Genomic DNA, 19064 nt, shown 5'->3' with positions numbered 1-19064 from the left:
CGCCTCACCCCACGGACGCCCTTGACCCCCCCAGGTGACCCCACGGATGCCCTTGACCCCTCAGGATGCCCCCAGCCCCCCCAGGTCACCCCACTGATGCCCTTGACCCCCCCAGACCCCTCAGGAGCCCCCCCAGACCCCTCAGGGACCTCCCTACGAACCCCCCAAACCCCCCCAGATGCCCTCAGGGACCCCTAGGGACCCTCCAGACCCACCCAGACCCCTCAGGGACCCCTAAACCCCCCAGGACCCCCCCAGGGACCCTCCAGACTCCCCCAAGAACCCTCAGGGACACCCCAGAGACCCCCCCCAGACCCCACAAATCCCACAAATGCCATCGGAGCTCCCCCCAGAGCCCCCCTAAACCCCCCCATATGCCCTCAGGGACCCTCCAGACCCCCCCGAGACCCCCTCAGGGATCCCCCAGGACCCTCTGGGACCCCCAGAAGCCTCAGGACTCCCCAGGACCCCCTCCAAAACCCCCCTGGGACCCTCCAGACCCCCCCCCAGGTGCCCTAGGACCCCCCCCCGAGCAACAAGTGAACCCCTGGTACCCCCCAGGGACCCTCCAGATGCCCCAGACCCATGCCAGGTGCCCTCAGAGCCGCCCCCGAGCACGCAGGGGCCCCCATGGACCTGAGATCCCCCGCCATGGCCCCAGGACCTCTACCCACGGACCCGGGACCCCCCCCATGGCCCCAGGACCCCTACCCAGGGACTGGGACCCCCACCCCAAGGGACCCAGCTGTTGGGGACCCCCATCCCCAGGGGACCCATGTGCCAGGGACCCCCCCACCCACCCGCAAGGGACCCAGGGCTCTGGGACCCCCCACCCCCAGGCATCTGGGACCCCCCCACCCCCAGGGCACCCAGAGGTTTGGAACCCCCACCCCCAGGGCACCCAGGGGCCACCCACCTCGGGGCTGAAGAAGCCCTTGGGGCGACTCTTGCCCGGGGGGGGCAGGGGGGCCCCGGCCCCTCCCCCGTGCTGATGCTCTGCTGGGCAGCGGCCAGGATCTCGTCCAGTTTGTGTGGGGGCACCCAGGGGTCCGAGAGGGACCCCCACCCCCCACACAACCCCCCCGGGGCACCCACCCACGGGGGATGGGAACCCACCCACGGGCACCCATGAGGGGCAGAGACCAACCAACGGGGGGCGGGGACCCACCCGCGGGGGATGGGAACCCACCCACGGGTGCCCACGGGGCCTGAGACCCACCCACGGGGGATGGGGACCAACCCACGGGAGATGGGAACCCACCCACGGGCACCCACTGGGGGCAGGGACCCACCCACGGGGGATGGGAACCCAACCATGGGTGCCCACGGGGCCGGGGACCCACCCACAGGGGATGCAGACCTACCCACGGGGGCTGGGATCGACCCATGGGCACCCACGGTGGCAGGGACGCACACACGGGTGCCCACGGGGGATGGGGAGCCACCCACGGGGGATCGCAACACACCCATGGGTGCCCATGGGGGGCGGGGAGCCACCTTGCACACTCGTTACCCCCCCGTGCACTGCTCGCACAGGCCTTGCACACTCATTGCACCCCGGGCCTTGCACCCCCATTGCACCCCCATCACCCATCGCCCCCGCCCCCACCCCTCCCCCTCACCTCCACCCCCCCCCCCCCCCCGGCCACCGAGAAGCAGCGGAGGGTCTGTCAGATGGCCCTCGGGAAGGGGGGGGCATGGGGGGGGCAGGGGGGATTGCCTGAGGGGGGGCCATGGGTGGGGGGGTCCCCTGGGGGGTCCCTTGGGGTGGGGGGGGTTCCGGACACCTGGGTGCCCTGGGGGGGTTCCCTGGGGGGGTCCTGAACACCTGGGTGTCAAGGGGGGGTCCCTTGGGTGGGGGTCCCCTTGGGGGGGTCCCCAGGCCCCTGGGAGCCCCGGGGGGGTGTGGGGGTCCCTCCCGGACACCTGGGTGCCCTGAGGGGGGGTGAGCACCTGGTTCCCAATGGGGGGGTCCCTTGGGTGAGGGTCCCCTGCACTTGGGGGTCCCCTGGGTGGGTGGGGGTCCCTCCTGGGCACCTGGGTCCCAAGGGGGGGGTGTCCCCAGACCCCTGGATGCCTGGGGTGGGTGTCTCTGAACCCTTGGGTGCCCTAAGGGGGGGTTCCCAGACCCTTAGGTTCCCTGGTAGGGGTCCCTGGACCCTTGGGTGCCCCGGGGGGGTGGGGGTCCCTCCCGGACCCCTGGGTGCCCCCACACAAACTGGACGAGATCCTGGCCGCTGCCCAGCAGAGCATCAGCGCGGGGGAGGGGCCGGGGGCCCCCTGCCCCCCGTGGGCAAGAGTCACCCCAAGGGCTTCTTCGGCCCCGAGGTGGGTGGCCCCTGGGTGCCCTGGGGGTGGGGGTTCCAAACCTCTGGGTGCCCTGGGTGTGGGGGGTCCCAGATGCCTGGGGGTGGGGGGTCCCAGAGCCCTGGGTCCCTTGCGGGTGGGTGGGGGGGGTCCCTGACACATGGGTCCCCTGGGGATGGGGGTCCCCAACAGCTGGGTCCCTTGGGGTGGGGGTCCCAGTCCTGGGTAGGGGTCCTGGGGCCATGGGGGGGGTCCCGGGGCCATGGGCGTGCAAGACGGGGGGGGCAATGAGTGTGTGAGGAGTCACAGATGTGCAATGAGTGTGCAAGGCCCAGGGGGTGCAATGAGTGTGCAAGGCCCGTACGAGCGGTGCATGGGGGTGCGATGACTATGCAAAACGTGGGTGCAATGAGTGTGTGAGGCCCAGGGGGGTGCAATGAATGTGCAAGGCCTGTGCGAGCAGTGAACGGGGGTGTGCAATGAGTGTGCAGGAACTGGGGGTCCAATGAGTGTGCAAGGAGTCACAGATGTGCAATGAGCGTGGGAGGCCCGTGCGAGCCGTGCACGGGGGTGCAATGAGTGTGCAAGGGCCAGGGGCTGCAATGAGTGTGCAAGATGGGGGGGCAATGAGTGTGTAAGGAGTCACAGATGTGCAACAAGTGTGCAAGGCCGAGGACGTGTAATGAGTGTGCAAGAAAGATGGGGGGTGCGATGAGTGTGCGAGGCCCAATCGAGTGGTGCACAGGGGTGCAATGAGTGTGCAAGACTCGTGCGGGCCGTGCATGGGGCGGTGCAATGCGTGTGCAAGAACTGGGGGTCCAGTGAGTGTGCAAGGAGTCACGGATGTGCACTGAGTGCGCGAGGCCGGTGTGAGCGGTGCATGGGGGGGACGCGATGAGTGTGTGAGGCCCGTGAGAGCCGTGCACGGGGGTGTGATGAGTGTGCACGACGGGGGTGCAATGAGTGTGGGAGGCCCGGTGAGCAGCGCACAGGGGTGCATGTGCGAGGGGCGTGCGAGGGGCGTGCGAGGGGTGTGGGAGCCCCACTCAAGGCTCCGCTTTTCCAGGGGGAGACTGGGGAGACGGGAGAGGCCGTTACGGGGGCGGGGCTGGGGTCACAGGGGGTCACAGGGGTCACAGGGGTCAAGGACCCTTCAAGGTCAAAGGGGTCGCAGGGGGGAAGGGGGTCCTGGGTGGAGGAGGGGGGAACCCCGAGACAGCCCCTCCCTCCCCTTCGCCCCTCCCCCACTCACCCTTCTCCACTGCGGGGCCGATGGGGGGCAGAGGTCAGAGGGCAGAGGTCAGAGACCACCCCCCCTCGTGTCCCCCCCGGAACCCCCAGGTCTCCCCAGAGGACCCTAACCCCCCCGAGCCCTCCAGTCCCCCCCAAGACCCCCCCCCCCCGGCACCCCAGGACCCCCCCCCCCGCAGGGTGCCCCCGCCCAGGGACCCCTTAGCTCCCCAAACCCCCCAGGGACCCCCCAACCCCCCCAGGGACGCCTCCAAGCCCCCCCCCCAGCATCCCAGGATCCCCCCCTCCCCAGGGTGCCCCTCCCCCAGGACACCCCTCCCCCCCAAGGTTGCCCTCCCCTAGGGACCCCCCAGCCCCCCCAGACTCCCCCAGGGACCCGCCAGAACCCCCCCCCGGTCCCCCCCAGCCCCCCCATCCTCCCTGGCAACCATCCCCCACCACCACCACCCATCCCCCCCATCGCCCCCCCAGCACCCACCCCCCCCTCCCCAGAGCACGACCCCTCCTTGGCCACCGACAAGAAGCGGACGGTCTGTCAGATGGCCCTCAGTGAGGGGGGGTGGGGGCCCTGAGGGGGGGGCCATGGGTGGGGGGGTCCCCTGGGGTTGGGGACGGTCCCCAGACCCCTGGGTGCCCTGGGGGGTTCCTTGGATTTGGGGGGGGGGGTCAGGGAGACCTGGGTGCCCTGAGGGGGGGGGGTCCCTGAACCCTTGGGTGCCCTGGGGGGGGTCCCCAGACCCCTGGGTGCCCCGGGGGGTTGGGGGTCCCTCCCGGACCCCTGGGTGCCCCCACACAAACTGGACGAGATCCTGGCCGCCGCCCAGCAGAGCATCAGCGCGGGGGAGGGGCCGGGGCCCCCCTGCCCCCCCCGGGCAAGAGTCGCCCCAAGGCCTTCTTCAGCCCCGAGGTGGGTGGCCCCTGGGTGCCCTGGGGGTGGGGTCCCAAACCTCTGGGTGGGCTGGGGGTGGGGGGTCCCAGACCCCTGGGGGTGGGGGTCCCAGAAACCTGAGTCCCTTGGGGGTGGGTGGGGGGGTCCCCGACACATGGGTCCCCTGGGGATGGGGGTCCCCAACAGCTGGGTCCCTTGGGGTGGGGGTCCCAGTCCCTGGGTCGGGGTCCTGGGGCCATGGGGGGGGGGTCCCAGGTCCGTGGGTGGGGGTCCTGGGGCCATGGGGGGGTCCCAGATGCCTGGGTCTATGGGGGGGGGGGGTCCCGGACGCCTGGGTGCATGGGTGGGGGGGGTGCCCGGGTCCCCCGTGGGTGGGGGTCCCAGACGCCCACCCCCGCCCCGCAGCCGCCCCCCCGCAGCCCCGACGCCTCCCCGCCCCCGCCATTTCCCTGCACTAAGAGTCCATGACCTCGGAGCTGGAGGAGATGGGTGAGGGGGGCCCCGGGGGGGGCACCCTGGGGGGGGCACCTTGGGGCAGGGAGCACCCTGGGGGGAGGGGCACCCTGGGGTACGCCCCTGTGCGCTGCTTGCATGGGCCTCCCACACTCATTGCACCCCCACCGTGCACACTCATCGCACCCCCGTGCACCACTCGCACGGGCCTCGCACACTCATTGCACCCCCTTGCGCTGCGCGCATGGGCCTCGCACAGTCATCGCACCCCCCGTCTTCAACACTCATCGCACCCCCTGGGCCTTGCACACTCATTGCACCCCCCCGTGCACAGCTCACACCGGCCTCGTGCACTCAGTGCACATCCATGACTCCTTGCACACTCACTGGACCCCCAGTTCTTGCACACTCATCGCACCCCGTGCACCGGTCACATGGGCGTTGCACACTCATCGCACCCCATGGCCCTTGCACACTCATTGCACCCCCCTGGGCACCGCTGTGCTGGTTTTGGCTGGGACCGAGTTCATTTTCTCCCTAGCAGCGGGCACAGCGTGGGGTTTGGATTTAGGCTGAGAATAACGTTGAGAACGCCCCGGTGTTTGAGTTGTTGCCGAGGGGGGCTCACACCGGTCAGGGCCTTTTCAGCTTCCCCTGCTCTGCCGGGGGCACAAGGAGCTGGGAGGGGGCACAGCCGGGGGGGCTGACCCCGACTGGCCCCAGGGCTGTTCCATACCCTATGGCGTCCTGCCCAGTATAGAAACTGGGGGGAGCTGGCCGGGGGGGAGCGATCGCTGCTGGGGAACGGGCTGGGCATCGTCGGGGGGTGGTGAGCAATTGTGTCGCGTACCACTCGCTTTGCGTATTATTATTGTATTACGTTGTTATTATTATTACTACTCCTACCATTCTGTTCCATTTGACTTCAGTTACTGAACTGTTCTTATCGCAGCCCACGAGTGTTTCTGACTTTCCCCCTTCCAGGTCTCTCCCCCGCCCCACCGGGGGGGCAGCGAGCGAGCGGCTGCCTGGTGCAGAGTTGCCGGCTGCGGTTAAACCACGACAACCGCTCACACCGGCCTCGCACACTCAGTGCACATACGTGACTCCTTGCAGACTCACTGGACCCCCAATTCTTGCACACTCATTGCACCGCCCCATGCACGGCTCACACGGGGCTTGCACACTCATCGCACCCCCCGGGCCTTGCACACTCATTGCACCCCCCCGGCCTTGCACACTCGTTGCACAGCTGTGACTCCTCACACACTCATTGCCCCCACGTCTTGCACACTCATTGCAGCCCCTGGGCCTTGCACACTCACTGCACCCCCGTGCACGGCTCGCACCGGCTTCGCGCACTCAGTGCACATCCATGACTCCTTGCACACTCATTAGACCCCCAGTTCTTGCACACTCATCGCACCCCCGTGCACTGCTCGCACGGGCCTCGCCACTCATTGCACCCCAGGTCGTGCACACCCATTGTGCCCCCATCGCCACCAGCACCCATCGCCCCCAGCACCCCCGCCCCCACCAGGCCCCCGGCACCCACCCCCCCCCGCCCCCTCCCCCCCAGCCCCCCACGCCCCTACCCCCCCCCCACCCCATCGCCCCCCCAGCCCCCAGCCCCCCCCAGCCCCCTGTACAGAACCGGTACCAAATGCGGCCGTGTCGCGACACGGCCGCTGCGGCGCCCCCCGCCTCGCGCTCCGAGAAGCCGCTCTTCTCCGCGGTCCCGAGCACAGCGCCCGCGTGCGCCTGCGCGGGGACGAAAGGCGCGAAAAGCGCCGAGGCGGGGGCAGCGCGGCCGTGGCGAACCGCACGTGCGCACTTGTGACCCGCGCGTGCGCGCCAGCCCCGGCGTGAGGAGCCCCGCGGTGCCCCGCGGCGGGGGGCGGCGGCGCGAGGCCGCTCCTTCCGTTCCTGCGCCCCCAAGGCCGCCCCCCCCCCCCCCCTTCGGTCCCCGACGAAGCCCGAGGCCGCCGCAGACCCCGCGGAAGATCCTCGGACCGAGGCGGTGGTGAGAAACTCCTCCTCCTCTTTCTGACTCTCTCTCCCCTGTTCTTTCCCTCTCCGCCCTCGCCCGCCCTCCTCCCTCCGTTCTCTTCTCCCCTCGAGCAGAAGTGAGAGGTGGTGCGGCATCTGGCCGCTTCCAGCCTCTTCATCTCGTCCTTGGGATCGGATCGAAACCTCCCCCGACGCTGGATCGGGACACCGAGGCACCCGAATCCCACCCAAAAAGGGACCCAGGGCACCCAAATCTGACCCAAAAGGGGATTGAGGGCACCCAACCCCCCCAAAATGAGACCAGGGCACCCCAATCCCACCCAAAACTGGACAAAGGGCACCCAAATCCCCCCCCCGCCACGGGACCCAGGCACCCGGGCCCTTCCCCCGCCCCCCCCCGGGGTCTGGGGTCCCCGGCCCCCGCACCCAGCACCCACCGATGGGTTTCTGGCGCAGCATCAGCCCGGGGGGGCCCGGGGGGGAGGAAGGGGCGGTCGCAGCCCCCCGGCCCCATGCAGGGCGCCTCGAAGGGCGCCTGGGCGGCTGTCAGGGACCCGGTGTCCGGGACCCCCCCCCCCCAGGGCACCCACCCAGCAGGGACCCCCACCCCACCCCCGGGGGACCCCGGTGTCCGGGACCCCCACCCTAAGGGACCCCAGGCATCAGGGACCCCACCCCAAGGGACCCAGGGGCTTGGGACCCCCACCCCCAGGGCACCCAGGGGTCCGGGACCCCCCCCCATCAGGGGACCCAGGTATTCGGGACCCCCACCCACAGGTTTCTGGGACCCCCAGCCACCCCAGGGGTCTGCGACCCCCACCCCAAGGGACCCAAGCATTCGGGACGCCCACCCACAAGGGACCCATGGGTCTGGGACCCCTCCACCCCCCCGGCATTAGGGACCCCCAGGGGTCTGGGACCCCCCACCCCCAGGGCACCCAGAGGTTTGGGACCCCACCCCCAGGGCACCCAGGGGCCACCCACCTCGGGGCTGAAGAAGCCCTTGGGGCGACTCTTGCCCAGGGGGGGCAGGGGGGCCCCCGGCCCCTCCCCCGCGCTGATGCTCTGCTGGGCAGCGGCCAGGATCTCGTCCAGTTTGTGTGGGGGCACCCAGGGGTCCGGGAGGGACCCCCAACCCCCGGGGCACCCAGGGGTCTGGGGACCCCCCCTTAGGGCACCGAAGGGTTCAGGGACCCCCACCTGGGCACCCAAGGGTCTGGGGACCCCCCCTCAGGGCACCCAGGGGTCTGGGGACCTCCCCCAGGGCACCCAGGGGTACAGAGACCCCCCCCCCCTCAGGACACCCGGGGGTCTGGGGACCCCCCCCTTGAGACCCAGGTGCCCAGGAGGGACCCCCACCCACCAGGGGACCCCCAAGTCCAGGGGACCCCCACCCAAGGGACCCCCCCATTGGTACCCAGGTGCCCAGGGCCCCCCCTCACGGCACGAGGGGGGCACGAGGGGTGGGGGGGCGGGGGGGTCCCAGACCCCGTGGGCACCTATGGGTGGGTTCCCATCCCCCGTGGGTGGGTCCCTGCCCCCAGTGGGTGCCCGGGGGTGGGTTCACATCCCCCGTGGGTGGGTCCCCATCCCCCGTGGGTGGGTCTCAGGCCCCGTGGGCACCCGTGTGTGGGTTCCCAGCCCCCGCTGGTGGGTCCCTGCCCCCCGTGGGTGGGTCCCCATCCCGCGTGGGCGCCCATGGGTGGGTTCCCAGACCCCGCGGGTGGGTCCCTGCCCCCCTGGGTTGGTCCCTGCCCCTCATGGGTGCCCGTGGGTGGGTTCCCATCCCCCGTGGGTGGGTGCATTCCCCCCAGTGGGAGCCCGTGGGTGGGTCCCTGCCCCCCGGCAGTGGGTCCCAGCCCCTGTGGGCACCCATGGGTGGGTTCCCATCCCCTGTGGTTGGGTCCCTGCCCCCCGTGGGTGGGTTCCAATCCCCGTGGGCACCCATGGGTGGGTTCCCAGCCCCTGCGGGTGGGTTCCAATCCCCGTGGGCACCCATGGGTGGGTTCCCAGCCCCCGCGGGTGGGTCCCCGCCCCCCGTGGGTGCCCGTGCTTGTGTTCCCATCCCCCGTGGATGGTTCCCTGCCCTCATGGGTGCCCATGGGTGTGTCCCTGCCCCCCGGGAGTGGGTCCCAGCCCCCGTGGGCACCCATGGGTGGGTCCCCGTCTCCCGTGCGTGGGTCACCGCCCCCATGGTTGGGTCCCTGCACCCCATGGGTGGCTCCCGGCCCCCGTGGGCACCCATGAGTGTGTTCCCAGCCCCCGTGGGTGGGTCCCTGCCCTCATGGGTGCCCATGGGTGGGTCCCTGGCCCCCGGGAGTGGGTCCCAGCCCCCGTGCGCTCCCATGGGTGCGTCCCCGTCTCCTGTGGGTGGGTCTTCGTATCTCATGGGTGCGTCCCCGTTCCCAGTTGGCGCCCAGGGGTGGGTTCCCAGTCCACGCGGGTGGGTCCCCGCCCCCCGTGGGTGGGTCCCTGCCCCCATGCGTGCCCGTGGGTGGGTCCCCCTCCCCCGTGTGTGCCCATGGTGGTTCCCTGCCCCCCGGGAGTGGGTCCCAGCCCCCGTGGGCAGCCATGGGTGGGTTCCCATCCCCTGTGGTTGGGTCCCTGCCCCCCGGGAGTGGGTCCCAGCCCCCGTGGGCACCCATTGGTGGGTTCCCATCCCCTGTGGTTGGGTCCCTGCCCCCCGTGGGTGCCCGTGGCTGGGTCCCTGGCCCCCGGGAGAGGGTCCCAGCCTGTGTACGCACCCATGGGTGCGTCCCCGTCTCCCGTGGGTGGGTCCCCGTATCTCACGGGTTTGGTACCCGCATCCATTGTCAGCTCACTGCCCCACATGGGTGGGTCTCAGCCCACGCGGGCACCCATGGGTGTGTTCCAAGCCCCCATGGGTGGGTCCCTGCCCCCCGTGGGTGCCTGTGGGTGGGTCGCTGCCCCACGTGAGTGGTTCCCAGGCCCCGTGGCCACCCCTGGGTGGGTTCCCTACCCCTGTGTCTGGGTCCCTGCCCCACGTGGGTGCCCGTGCTTCGGTTCCCATTCCCCGTGGGTAGGTCCCTGCCCTCATGGGTGCCCATGGGTGGGTCCCTGCCCCCCGGGAGTGGGTCCCAGGCCCCGTGCGCACCCATGTGTGCGTCCCCGTCTCCTGTGGGTGGGTCCCCGTATCTCGTGGGTGCGTCCCCGTTCCCAGTTGGCGCCCAGGGGTGGGTTCCCAGCCCCCGTGGGTGGGTCCCCGCCCCCCGTGGGTGGGTCCCTGCCCCCATGGGTGCCCGTGGGTGGGTCCCCCTCCCCCGTGTGTGCCCGTGGTGGGGTTCCCATCCCCCGTGGGTGAGTCCCAGCCCCCCTGGGTGGGTCCCAGGCCCCGTGGGCACCCATGGGTGGGTTCCCAGCCCCTGTGGCTGGGTCCCTGCCCCCCGTGGGTGCCCATGGGTGGGTCCCTGCGCCCGTGGGTGGGTGCATGCCCCCAGTGGGAGCCCGTGGGTGGGTCCCTGCCCCCCGGCAGTGGGTCCCAGCCCCCTTGGGCACCCATGGGTGGGTTCCCATCCCCTGTGGTTGGGTCCCTGCCCCCCGTGGGTGGGTTCCAATCCCCGTGGGCACCCATGGGTGGGTTCCCAGCCCCTGCGGGTGGGTTCCAATCCCCGTGGGCACCCATGGGTGGGTTCCCAGCCCCCGCGGGTGGGTCCCCGCCCCCCGTGGGTGCCCGTGCTTGTGTTCCCATCCCCCGTGGATGGTTCCCTGCCCTCATGGGTGCCCATGGGTGTGTCCCTGCCCCCCGGGAGTGGGTCCCAGCCCCCGTGGGCACCCATGGGTGGGTCCCCGTCTCCCGTGCGTGGGTCACTGCCCCCATGGTTGGGTCCCTGCACCCCATGGGTGGCTCCCGGCCCCCGTGGGCACCCATGAGTGTGTTCCCAGCCCCCGTGGGTGGGTCCCTGCCCTCATGGGTGCCCATGGGTGGGTCCCTGCCCCCCGGGAGTGGGTCCCAGGTCCCGTGCGCACCCATGTGTGCGTCCCCGTCTCCTGTGGGTGGGTCCCCGTATCTCGTGGGTGCGTCCCCGTTCCCAGTTGGCGCCCAGGGGTGGGTTCCCAGCCCCCGTGGGTGGGTCCCCGCCCCCCGTGGGTGGGTCCCTGCCCCCATGCATGCCCGTGGGTGGGTCCCCCTCCCCTGTGTGTGCCCGTGGTGGTTCCCAGCCCCCCTGGGTGGGTCCCAGCCCCCGTGGGCATCCATGGGTGGGTCCCCGTCTCCCGTGGCTGGATCCCGGCCCCCATGGTTGGGTCCCTGCCCCCCGGGAGTGGGTCCCAGCCCCCGTGGGCACCCATTGGTGGGTTCCCAGCCCCTGTTGTTGGGTGCCTGCCCTCCATGGGTGCCCGTGGCTGGGTCCCTGGCCCCCGGGAGAGGGTCCCAGCCCGTGTATGCACCCATGGGTGCGTCCCCGTCTCCCGTGGGTGGGTCCCCGTATCTCACGGGTGGGTACCCGCATCCATTGTCAGCTCACTGCCCCACATGGGTGGGTCTCAGCCCACGCGGGCACCCATGGGTGTGTTCCAAGCCCCCATGGGTGGGTCCCTGCCCCCCGTGGGTGCCTGTGGGTGGGTCGCTGCGCCACGTGGGTGGTTCCCAGGCCCCGTGGCCACCTCTGGGTGGGTTCCCTACCCCTGTGGCTGGGTCCCCGCCCCATGTGGGTGCCCGTGCTTGGGTTCCCATTCCCCGTGGGTAGGTCCCTGCCCCCATGGGTGCCCGTGGGTGGGTCCCCCTCTCTCCCGTGTGTGCCCGTGGTGGGGTTCCCATCCCCCATGGGTGAGTCCCAGCCCCGATGGGTGGGTCCCAGCCCCCGCGGGCACCCATGGGTGGGTTCCCATCCCCTGTGGTTGGGTCCCTGCCCCCCGTGGGTGGGTTCCAATCCCCGTGGGCACCCATGGGTGGGTTCCCAGCCACTGTGGCTGGGTCCCCGCCCCCCGTGGGTGCCCGTCGTTGGGTTCCCATCCCCCGTGGGTGGTTCGCTGCCCTCATGGGTGCCCATGGGTCTGTCCCTGCCCCCCGGGAGTGGGTCCCAGCTCCCATGGGCACCCATTGGTGGGTTCACATCCCCTGTGGTTGGGTCCCTGCCCCCCGTGGGTGCCCGTGGCTGGGTCCCTGGCCCCCGGGAGAGGGTCCCAGCCCGTGTGCGCACTTATGGGTGCGTCCCCGTCTCCCGTGGGTGGGTCCCCGTATCTCACGGGTGGGTCCCCGCCCCCATTGTCAGCTCACTGCCCCACATGGGTGGGTCTCAGCACACGTGGGCACCCATGGGTGTGTTCGCAGCCCCTGAGGGTGGGTCCCTGCCCCCCGTGGGTGCCCGTGGGTGGGTCGCTGCCCCACGTGGGTGGTTCCCAGGCCCCGTGGCCACCCCTGGGTGGGTTCCCTACCCCTGTGGCTGGGTCCCTGCCCCACGTGGGTGCCCGTGCTTGGTTTCACATTCCCCGTGGGTGGTTCCCTGCCCTCATGGGTGCCCATGGGTGTGTCCCTGCCCGCCGGCAGTGGGTGCCATACCCCGTGGGCATCCATGGGTGGGTCCACGTCACACGTGGGTGTGTCCCTGCCCCCCGTGAGTGCTCGTTGGTGTGTCCCTGCCCCCCGTGAGTGGGTCCCCGTCCCCCTTAGGCGCCCATGGCTGGGTTCCCAGCCCGCGCGGGTGGGTCCCCACTCCCCGTGGGTGCCCGTGGTTGCGTTCCCATCCCCCGTGGGTTGGTCCCTGCCCCGATGGGTGCCCATGGGTGCGTCACTGGCCCCCGGCAGTCGGTCCCAGCCCCCGTGGGCACCCATGGGTGGGTCCCCGTCTCCCGTGCGTGGGTCACCGCCCCCATGGTTGGGTCCCTGCACCTTATGGCTGGCTCCCGGCCCCCGTGGGCACCCATGAGTGTGTTCCAAGCCCCCGTGGGTGGGTCCCTGCCCCCCGTGGTTGCCCGTCGGTGGGTCTATGCACCACGTGGGTGCATCCCAGGCCCCGTGGGCACCCATTGGTGGGTTCCCTACCCCTGTGGCTGGGTCCCCGCCCCACGTGGGTGCCCGTCGTTGGGTTCCCATCCCCAGTGGGTAGGTCCCTGCCCTCATGGGTGCCCATGGGTGGGTCCCTGCCCCCCGGGAGTGGGTGCCATACCCCGTGGGCATCCAGGGGTGGGTCCATGTCACCCGTGGGTGAGTCCATGTCCCCCGTGGGTGCCCGTCGGTGTGTCCCTGCCTCCCGTGAGTGGGTCCCCGTCCCCCGTGTGTGCCCGTGGTGGGGTTCCCATCCCCCGTGGCTGGGTCCCCGCCCCCCGTGGGTGCCCGTCGTTGGGTTCCCATCCCTGCCACCTCTCAGGGCACTGCCTCCTGCCTGCCAGGGACAAGGCAGGGCAAGCTAGAAGGCACATCTCTTTCTGGTAAAGGTCCCCTGCACTGTCCCAGGCAGCGTGCACGCCCCCGCCCCGCCACACGCTGACTCACTGTATCTCCACGCGCATCGTGGAGCACAAGGCGAAGATCTGAAGAGCGCTCTGTAAGGCGTGAAGGCTCTCACAGGGCAGCTTTACTCCAGGGAGTCCAAACAGACAGAGGAACGTGCAGCCCTGCCAAGGACAGATGCAGCACGCCTTGCTACAATGCCCAAGAGGGAGTCGCTCCCTCTTGCTCGCTGCCCACCCTCTCGGGGCGCGGGGAGGCGATCGCTCCCCCACGCTCACTTTATCAAACAGGAGGACTTTGTTCACTTCAGCCTTGTGAGGACTGAGGATTTCTAGCGTCATCCTGCTGACGTTGTGGAGGATGGTGCACAGATCCACTGCGTTGATATCTGCAGCCAGCTGCAGGTGGACGAAGAGGCTGGTGACTGGCCGTAGCTCAGAGAAGAGGTCCAGCGGCACTCTGTCATCAAGCTGTAAGACAAGAGCACGACAGCTTCGCCATCCTGCTCTCCCGGGGGGCTCGCTGCCCACACCAGATACCGAGGAAGAGCAGGCGTACTGGCAAGAGCAGGTACTACCGGAGGAAGGGATAATCCTCCTCCCGGTGCAAATGGCGGGCAGGCTGCCCAGCCTGCGGCAGGCAGATACTGAACCATAACACAAATGACAAAGGAGAGAAAGGCGCTCCGGTTACACCCCATCTTGGGACAGGCATGGACATGAGGGAAGACCCTCAGGGATGCTCTAGGCGCTTCAGGAGAATCTCCCTTTTAGCCCACCGCCACGTCCGCAGCACATCCAGAACCACACCCACGGAAAAGACGGAGCCGACGCAAGACCGCCTCCCGCCACCCGTCTCTCTCCGAGGACAACGCGCGCAACGGTGCGGCACCGGTGCCCCTCGGCTCCGATTCCCTGCCATGTCGTCTCAGGGTGCGTTTTCTTTTGTTGGTCTGTTCTCGTGAGAACTCCATCTCTGCCACGCACCCCTTCTTCTGCCCTCCAAAAATGCAGCAGCCCCCCCGCAGCGGTGGCCTGGCCGTACCTTCCTGAGAGCAGCTTCTGGGATGTACTTCATAATCACCTCCTCCGCATCAGGATCAGTGGGCAAGAGAAGAGCAGGACTCGGGGCACCTGAGGAGAGAAAACGCAGGTGATGGCTGGGAGGATGGGACTACGAGGTGTTGGAAAGCAGGGGCCGGCACTGGAAATGGGGCAGAAAGAGTCTTGTGCGTTTGCTCGTGTTGCCACCTCCAGACGCTCAGGGCGGAGCTGTCCCCTGGAAGGAGGCGGCGGCAGCAGCGATGCCCCAGCTCACGCACAGGAGGACCAAAAGCACGAGTGCTGCCCGAAAGGGGGAAGAGGGTGGCGGTGCTTCCTCTCTGGCCCCCGAAGCGGCCAGGCCCCCCCCTTCCTCGGCAATCGCAGAACAAGGGGAAGGTTGCACTCACTTTCCTCTTCCGAGGGGCGACTCATTTGGCAGTGTACAAGCTTGCGTAAAGCGTCTTGGCATTCTGACTGAGACATCTGATCCATGCCTGTAACCTGAAGACACACAGAATGAAAGCACTGCCACTGGCCTCCCCAGCAGTCCCAGGGGACAGAGCCTACCCTCCACCGTCACTGCCCAGGAAAGGGGAGAACAAGCCCACCCGGCGCAATGGGACTGCAGCGCTTCCTCAGAAGCACCGGAGCTGGGCAGGCATCCTCCAAGCATCCCCAGCTGTCAACAACAGCTCCGTGACCCACAGAGGACACTGCTGGTGGGCCCAAAACCCGTCCAGTGCCTCCCGACCCCTCACACCAAGCAAGCCCGGCCCACAGTTACCCCTGAGAGGGAAGGACAAGAGCTTCAGCCGCCTGCCCGCTTTCACAGCTACAACTGTGAGCCACATTCAGCTCCTCAGCCTTCTGACACCTCTCTCCTTTGTGGCCAGGTCCGGCTCCTCAGAATGGCTCTAGAGGCCGTCCCATCCACCTACCTTCACAGCTCTTTTGCCTTCAAGACGCTTGGTCCTGAGCCGGCGCTGCACACAGAGCTCCCAGGCGGTGGCTGAGAGGACAACTTCACCTGCATTCGCAAGCTCCTCGGCCTCACGAACTTCAGCCAGGGCCTGGCCATAGATACAGAAGTACTGCCGCCTCCCGTCTCCGGCAATCAGGAGGCTCATGGGCCCCGCGGAGATGCCTGGTGAGAGAGAGAGAGGGAGAAGCAGAACTGACACAGGGAACGTTTGGAGCTCTACAGTCCCCAGCATCTCAGCTGTTCAGAAGCTCATCTGAAGCCCAAGCGGGGAGACGGGCGTTGTGGAGGGGGAGGGCTTCCTACTCGGGGGGTACCGACACAGGTCCCTGAAACGGGGGTCTAGAAACGGACAAAGTCGACGTTGACAACGTGTCGCTGAGACGCGAGAGTGCCAGGCGTCTCACCCAGCTGCCCGTCCCAGACGCCCAGCAAACCAGCGGGCTTGAGCACCGCCTGCTCCGTTTACATGCAGGCAGGTTGGAGCTGTCTGCTGGAGACAACACAGCGGCCTGCAAAAGCCCTTCTCACAGCTGTAAGCAAAGCGGGGCCCTTTTGCTCTTTGTCAAAGGCAGGGGAGAATCCAGCAGGGGAAAGGATGCAAAGCTGCCCCAGCTGGAAAAAGGAAAGGCTAACTGCCTCCCCCAGACATCTGCGCTGAAGCAGCCATTCAAAGACCCCAATACTTGATCTGAGCCCCGCTCTGCCTTTAAGCTTCCTCTGCACCTGCAAAGGCACGCAAACCCAGCAGTCCTGGTCTCCCATCCCTGCTCCGACTACAGCTGGCCCCTTGAACGCTGGCAGGAGATGCTTTCCTTTGGCGCTAGCCCCAGCAGGGATCCCCGCGTTCCCTGCCGGTGCAAAGCACCCTGTGGCACGGCAGAGTGCCACGCATCTGCGCCTGGCACAGCACCCGTACCTATCTTCAGCTGGATCTTCAGACCCACGGGCGTGTCGCGACTCCCATACTTCTTCTGGATCTGCTGGCTACATTGCAGCACCAGGCTGATGGTCTTAGCCAGCTCCTGGAGCGATGTTCTCCACAGCACCAGCACAGCATCCCCTGGGGAAAGCGAGGGGAAGGCAAAGGCTCTGCCGAGACCTGACTCTCCCCGACCTACGCTCAGTGGCAGGGACGGCAGAAACCGCACAACGTGCGGAGGAAGATGGGCTCGTGGGAGGGCAGCGTCCTGGAGGACCACGCCCTGGGCGCCGGGCCACCTCTCCTCTCCCGGGCCAGCCACAGCAGCAGCCAGCCGGCGGCGGTGCCAGCCCCTGCCCCGAGCGCTCCTCTGCAGCTGCGGCACGCCAGGGACTCCTCCTCCCCTCGCGGCCTGGCAGCCCCAGCTCTGCATCACCAGGGCCTCCCTGCCCCTCGCTGCCACCCCAACACGCGCCTTGGGCTGCGCTTTCTAGGGGGTCTCCTCCTCTCAGTGCTTCCTTGCCCCCAAGGCCCTGCAGGCGGGGGCAGAGGGAGGGGAGCCACAGCCCTTGCAAAGCCAAACCGCAGGCAGGCCCGGGGGCAAAGGGAAGCCTGGGGAAAGGGCGCTGCAGCGGGGGGGGTGTGCGTGGCCAGAAAGCTGGCTCAAGGTGCTGCACAGAGCCTCTTGAGAAGGAGAGCAGAGCAAACGGCCGCCACATCAGTTAAATGCTGCAGATCAGTACGCGTGGGCATCATCGTCCCGAGTACGTACCGGCAAACTTCAAGATGTCTCCTCCAAAACTCAGCATCTCTGCGGACAGAGGGAGGAAAAGGAAGAGTCGTGCGGCCACCTTCTTCCAGAAGCCACAGAGCAAGCCCCTCTGCCCGGAGAGGAGCACCTGGGCGAGGGCGCACCGTGGGGCACAGCTCAGGAAAGCACCACTCCGGCCCGTCTCCCAGGCTCACAGTGGCCCCAGCCCTGGCACCCACACAGCAGGCAGGGCCTCGAGATGCCACCAAGTCTCGGAAAGGTGGAGGCTGGAAGGGACCTCTGGGGTCTGTCTGGTCCAACCACGCTGCTCAAGCAGGGCTGCGCGGTGCCAGCTGCCCAGGACGGTGGCTAGATGGCTTTTGAATAGCTCTGAGGAGGGCGACTCCACAATCTCCCTGGGCAACCTGGGCCACTGCTCAGTCACCCCCACAGTCAAAAAGTGCTTTCTGACGTACGGAGGGACCCTCCTGTGTTTCAGCGCGTGCCCACGGTGTGGCCTCTGCTGCTGACACTGCGCACCACTGGAAAGAGCCTGGCTCTGTCCTCCTTGCACCCTTCCTTCAGCTTTTAGACACATTCCTAAGATCCCCCTGAGCCTTCTCTCCTCTAGGCTAAGCGGTCCCAGCTCTCTGAGCCTTTCCTCGTAGCAGAGATGCTCCAGACCCTTCCTCACCTTTGAGGACTCCCTTGCTTTGCTCTACAAGTGCTGCTGAAGGGGTGGCCACGACGTGCTCACGGTCAGCTCGGAAGGGTCACGATGTCCCCTGTGCTGAGGGGCTCGTGAGGGTCACACACAAACACACACACACACACATCAGCGCCAGCATCCTCGGGTCGCTTGCGCACTGGCACTTGCCGGATGCCCTCAGCCTGCTGGGGGCCCTAACGCATCACGGAGCCGGGTGTTCACGCCAGAGGCACAGAGGTGGCTGCTGAGAAAGCGGGGAGCAGAAAGGACCTGCGCTGGTCCTGACTCGCCAGGAGACCCTGGCTGCTCTGGCTGTTCCTCTGGGCCACAGAAAGCCCCAGCCCTTCCTCAGAGGCAGGACCAGGCTGCCCAGCATGTCGGCCTCCACCCTCCACGAGCAGCCTCACGGCCCAATGCCAGAGAGTCCGACAGCACGGCCCTTACCCTTCAAAATGTCACACATGTAGTAATTGAGGGTTTGCGCCAGCTCATCAGTGCCTCTCTCTGTGCTGCTCCGCTGGAGGAATTTCTCTGTCAAAGCAGTGAAACCTGTAAAAGGGACAGCCAGCAATCACGAAGTGCCCGTGTGGGCCTAAGGACCTGGCAGCCAGTTCCACGCTGTTCTCCAGGATGAACAACTCCAGCTCTTTCAGCCTTTCCTCATAGCAGAGGTCTTCCAGCCCTCTCATCATTTTTGTGGCCTCCTCTGGACCCTCTCCAGCACCTCCAGGTCCTTCCTGTGCTGAAGAAAAGAGCTACCATCCAGAGCTACCTTTCCGTGCCACCGCACAGTTCCACTACCAATGGTGTGCAGGGTCATCCATAAGGAAAATAATACAACCCACCAGCCTAGGAGTCAGACAGGTATGGAGGGAGGGCAAAAGGAAGGAGGAGGCGAGTACGTCAAGGGTGCAGAGAGGATGACGCGTGCTTGTCCAACTTAAAGCCAGCACCTACAGGGAGACCGCTGCCATGGCCTCCATAGAAGGACACAGTCCATTCCACTTCCCACCCACCACCAAGCTCTCTTGTGGTCGCACTATACACTTTTAAGTCCCTTTTAAGTTCTGTGTCTAATAGAAAACACCTGGCTAAGCCTGGGTGCCACCAGAAACACCCCAGCCTTCACTCTAGATTGTCAGCACATCAACATTCAGGGATGAGCACCAGCCACGTCCGTCGCCTTTGGGCATTCCCAAAAGCCAAGCCTGCTGGTGAAGCCCTTCCTCACAGCAGTCGTTCCCCATGGCGGACATCACCCCTCCAAGGAACAGAGGGGAAGAGACAGAGGCACACCCGCCAGAGGGACCCCAGTCCTGCTTGACTCCGGTGTGAAGCAAC

The 19064-nt window shown here is 68.1% G+C and overlaps 1 long non-coding RNA gene across 1 annotated transcript; it reads right to left on the bottom strand.

Moving 5' to 3' along the window:
• Positions 1-13761: 13761 nt before the first annotated feature.
• LOC309600911 lies at positions 13762-14809 on the bottom strand. The gene is made up of 3 exons (XR_014230482.1): positions 14770-14809; positions 14364-14452; positions 13762-13789 (listed from the first exon to the last, which is right to left on the bottom strand). It is a non-coding gene; the product is annotated as an uncharacterized lncRNA (long non-coding RNA).
• Positions 14810-19064: the final 4255 nt, after the last annotated feature.

This window comes from Platalea leucorodia (genome assembly GCF_965183815.1).
Source record: "Platalea leucorodia genome assembly, chromosome: 26".
Classification (NCBI taxonomy): Eukaryota; Metazoa; Chordata; class Aves; order Pelecaniformes; family Threskiornithidae; genus Platalea; species Platalea leucorodia.
This window is presented reverse-complemented; position numbering and strand designations above follow the sequence as displayed.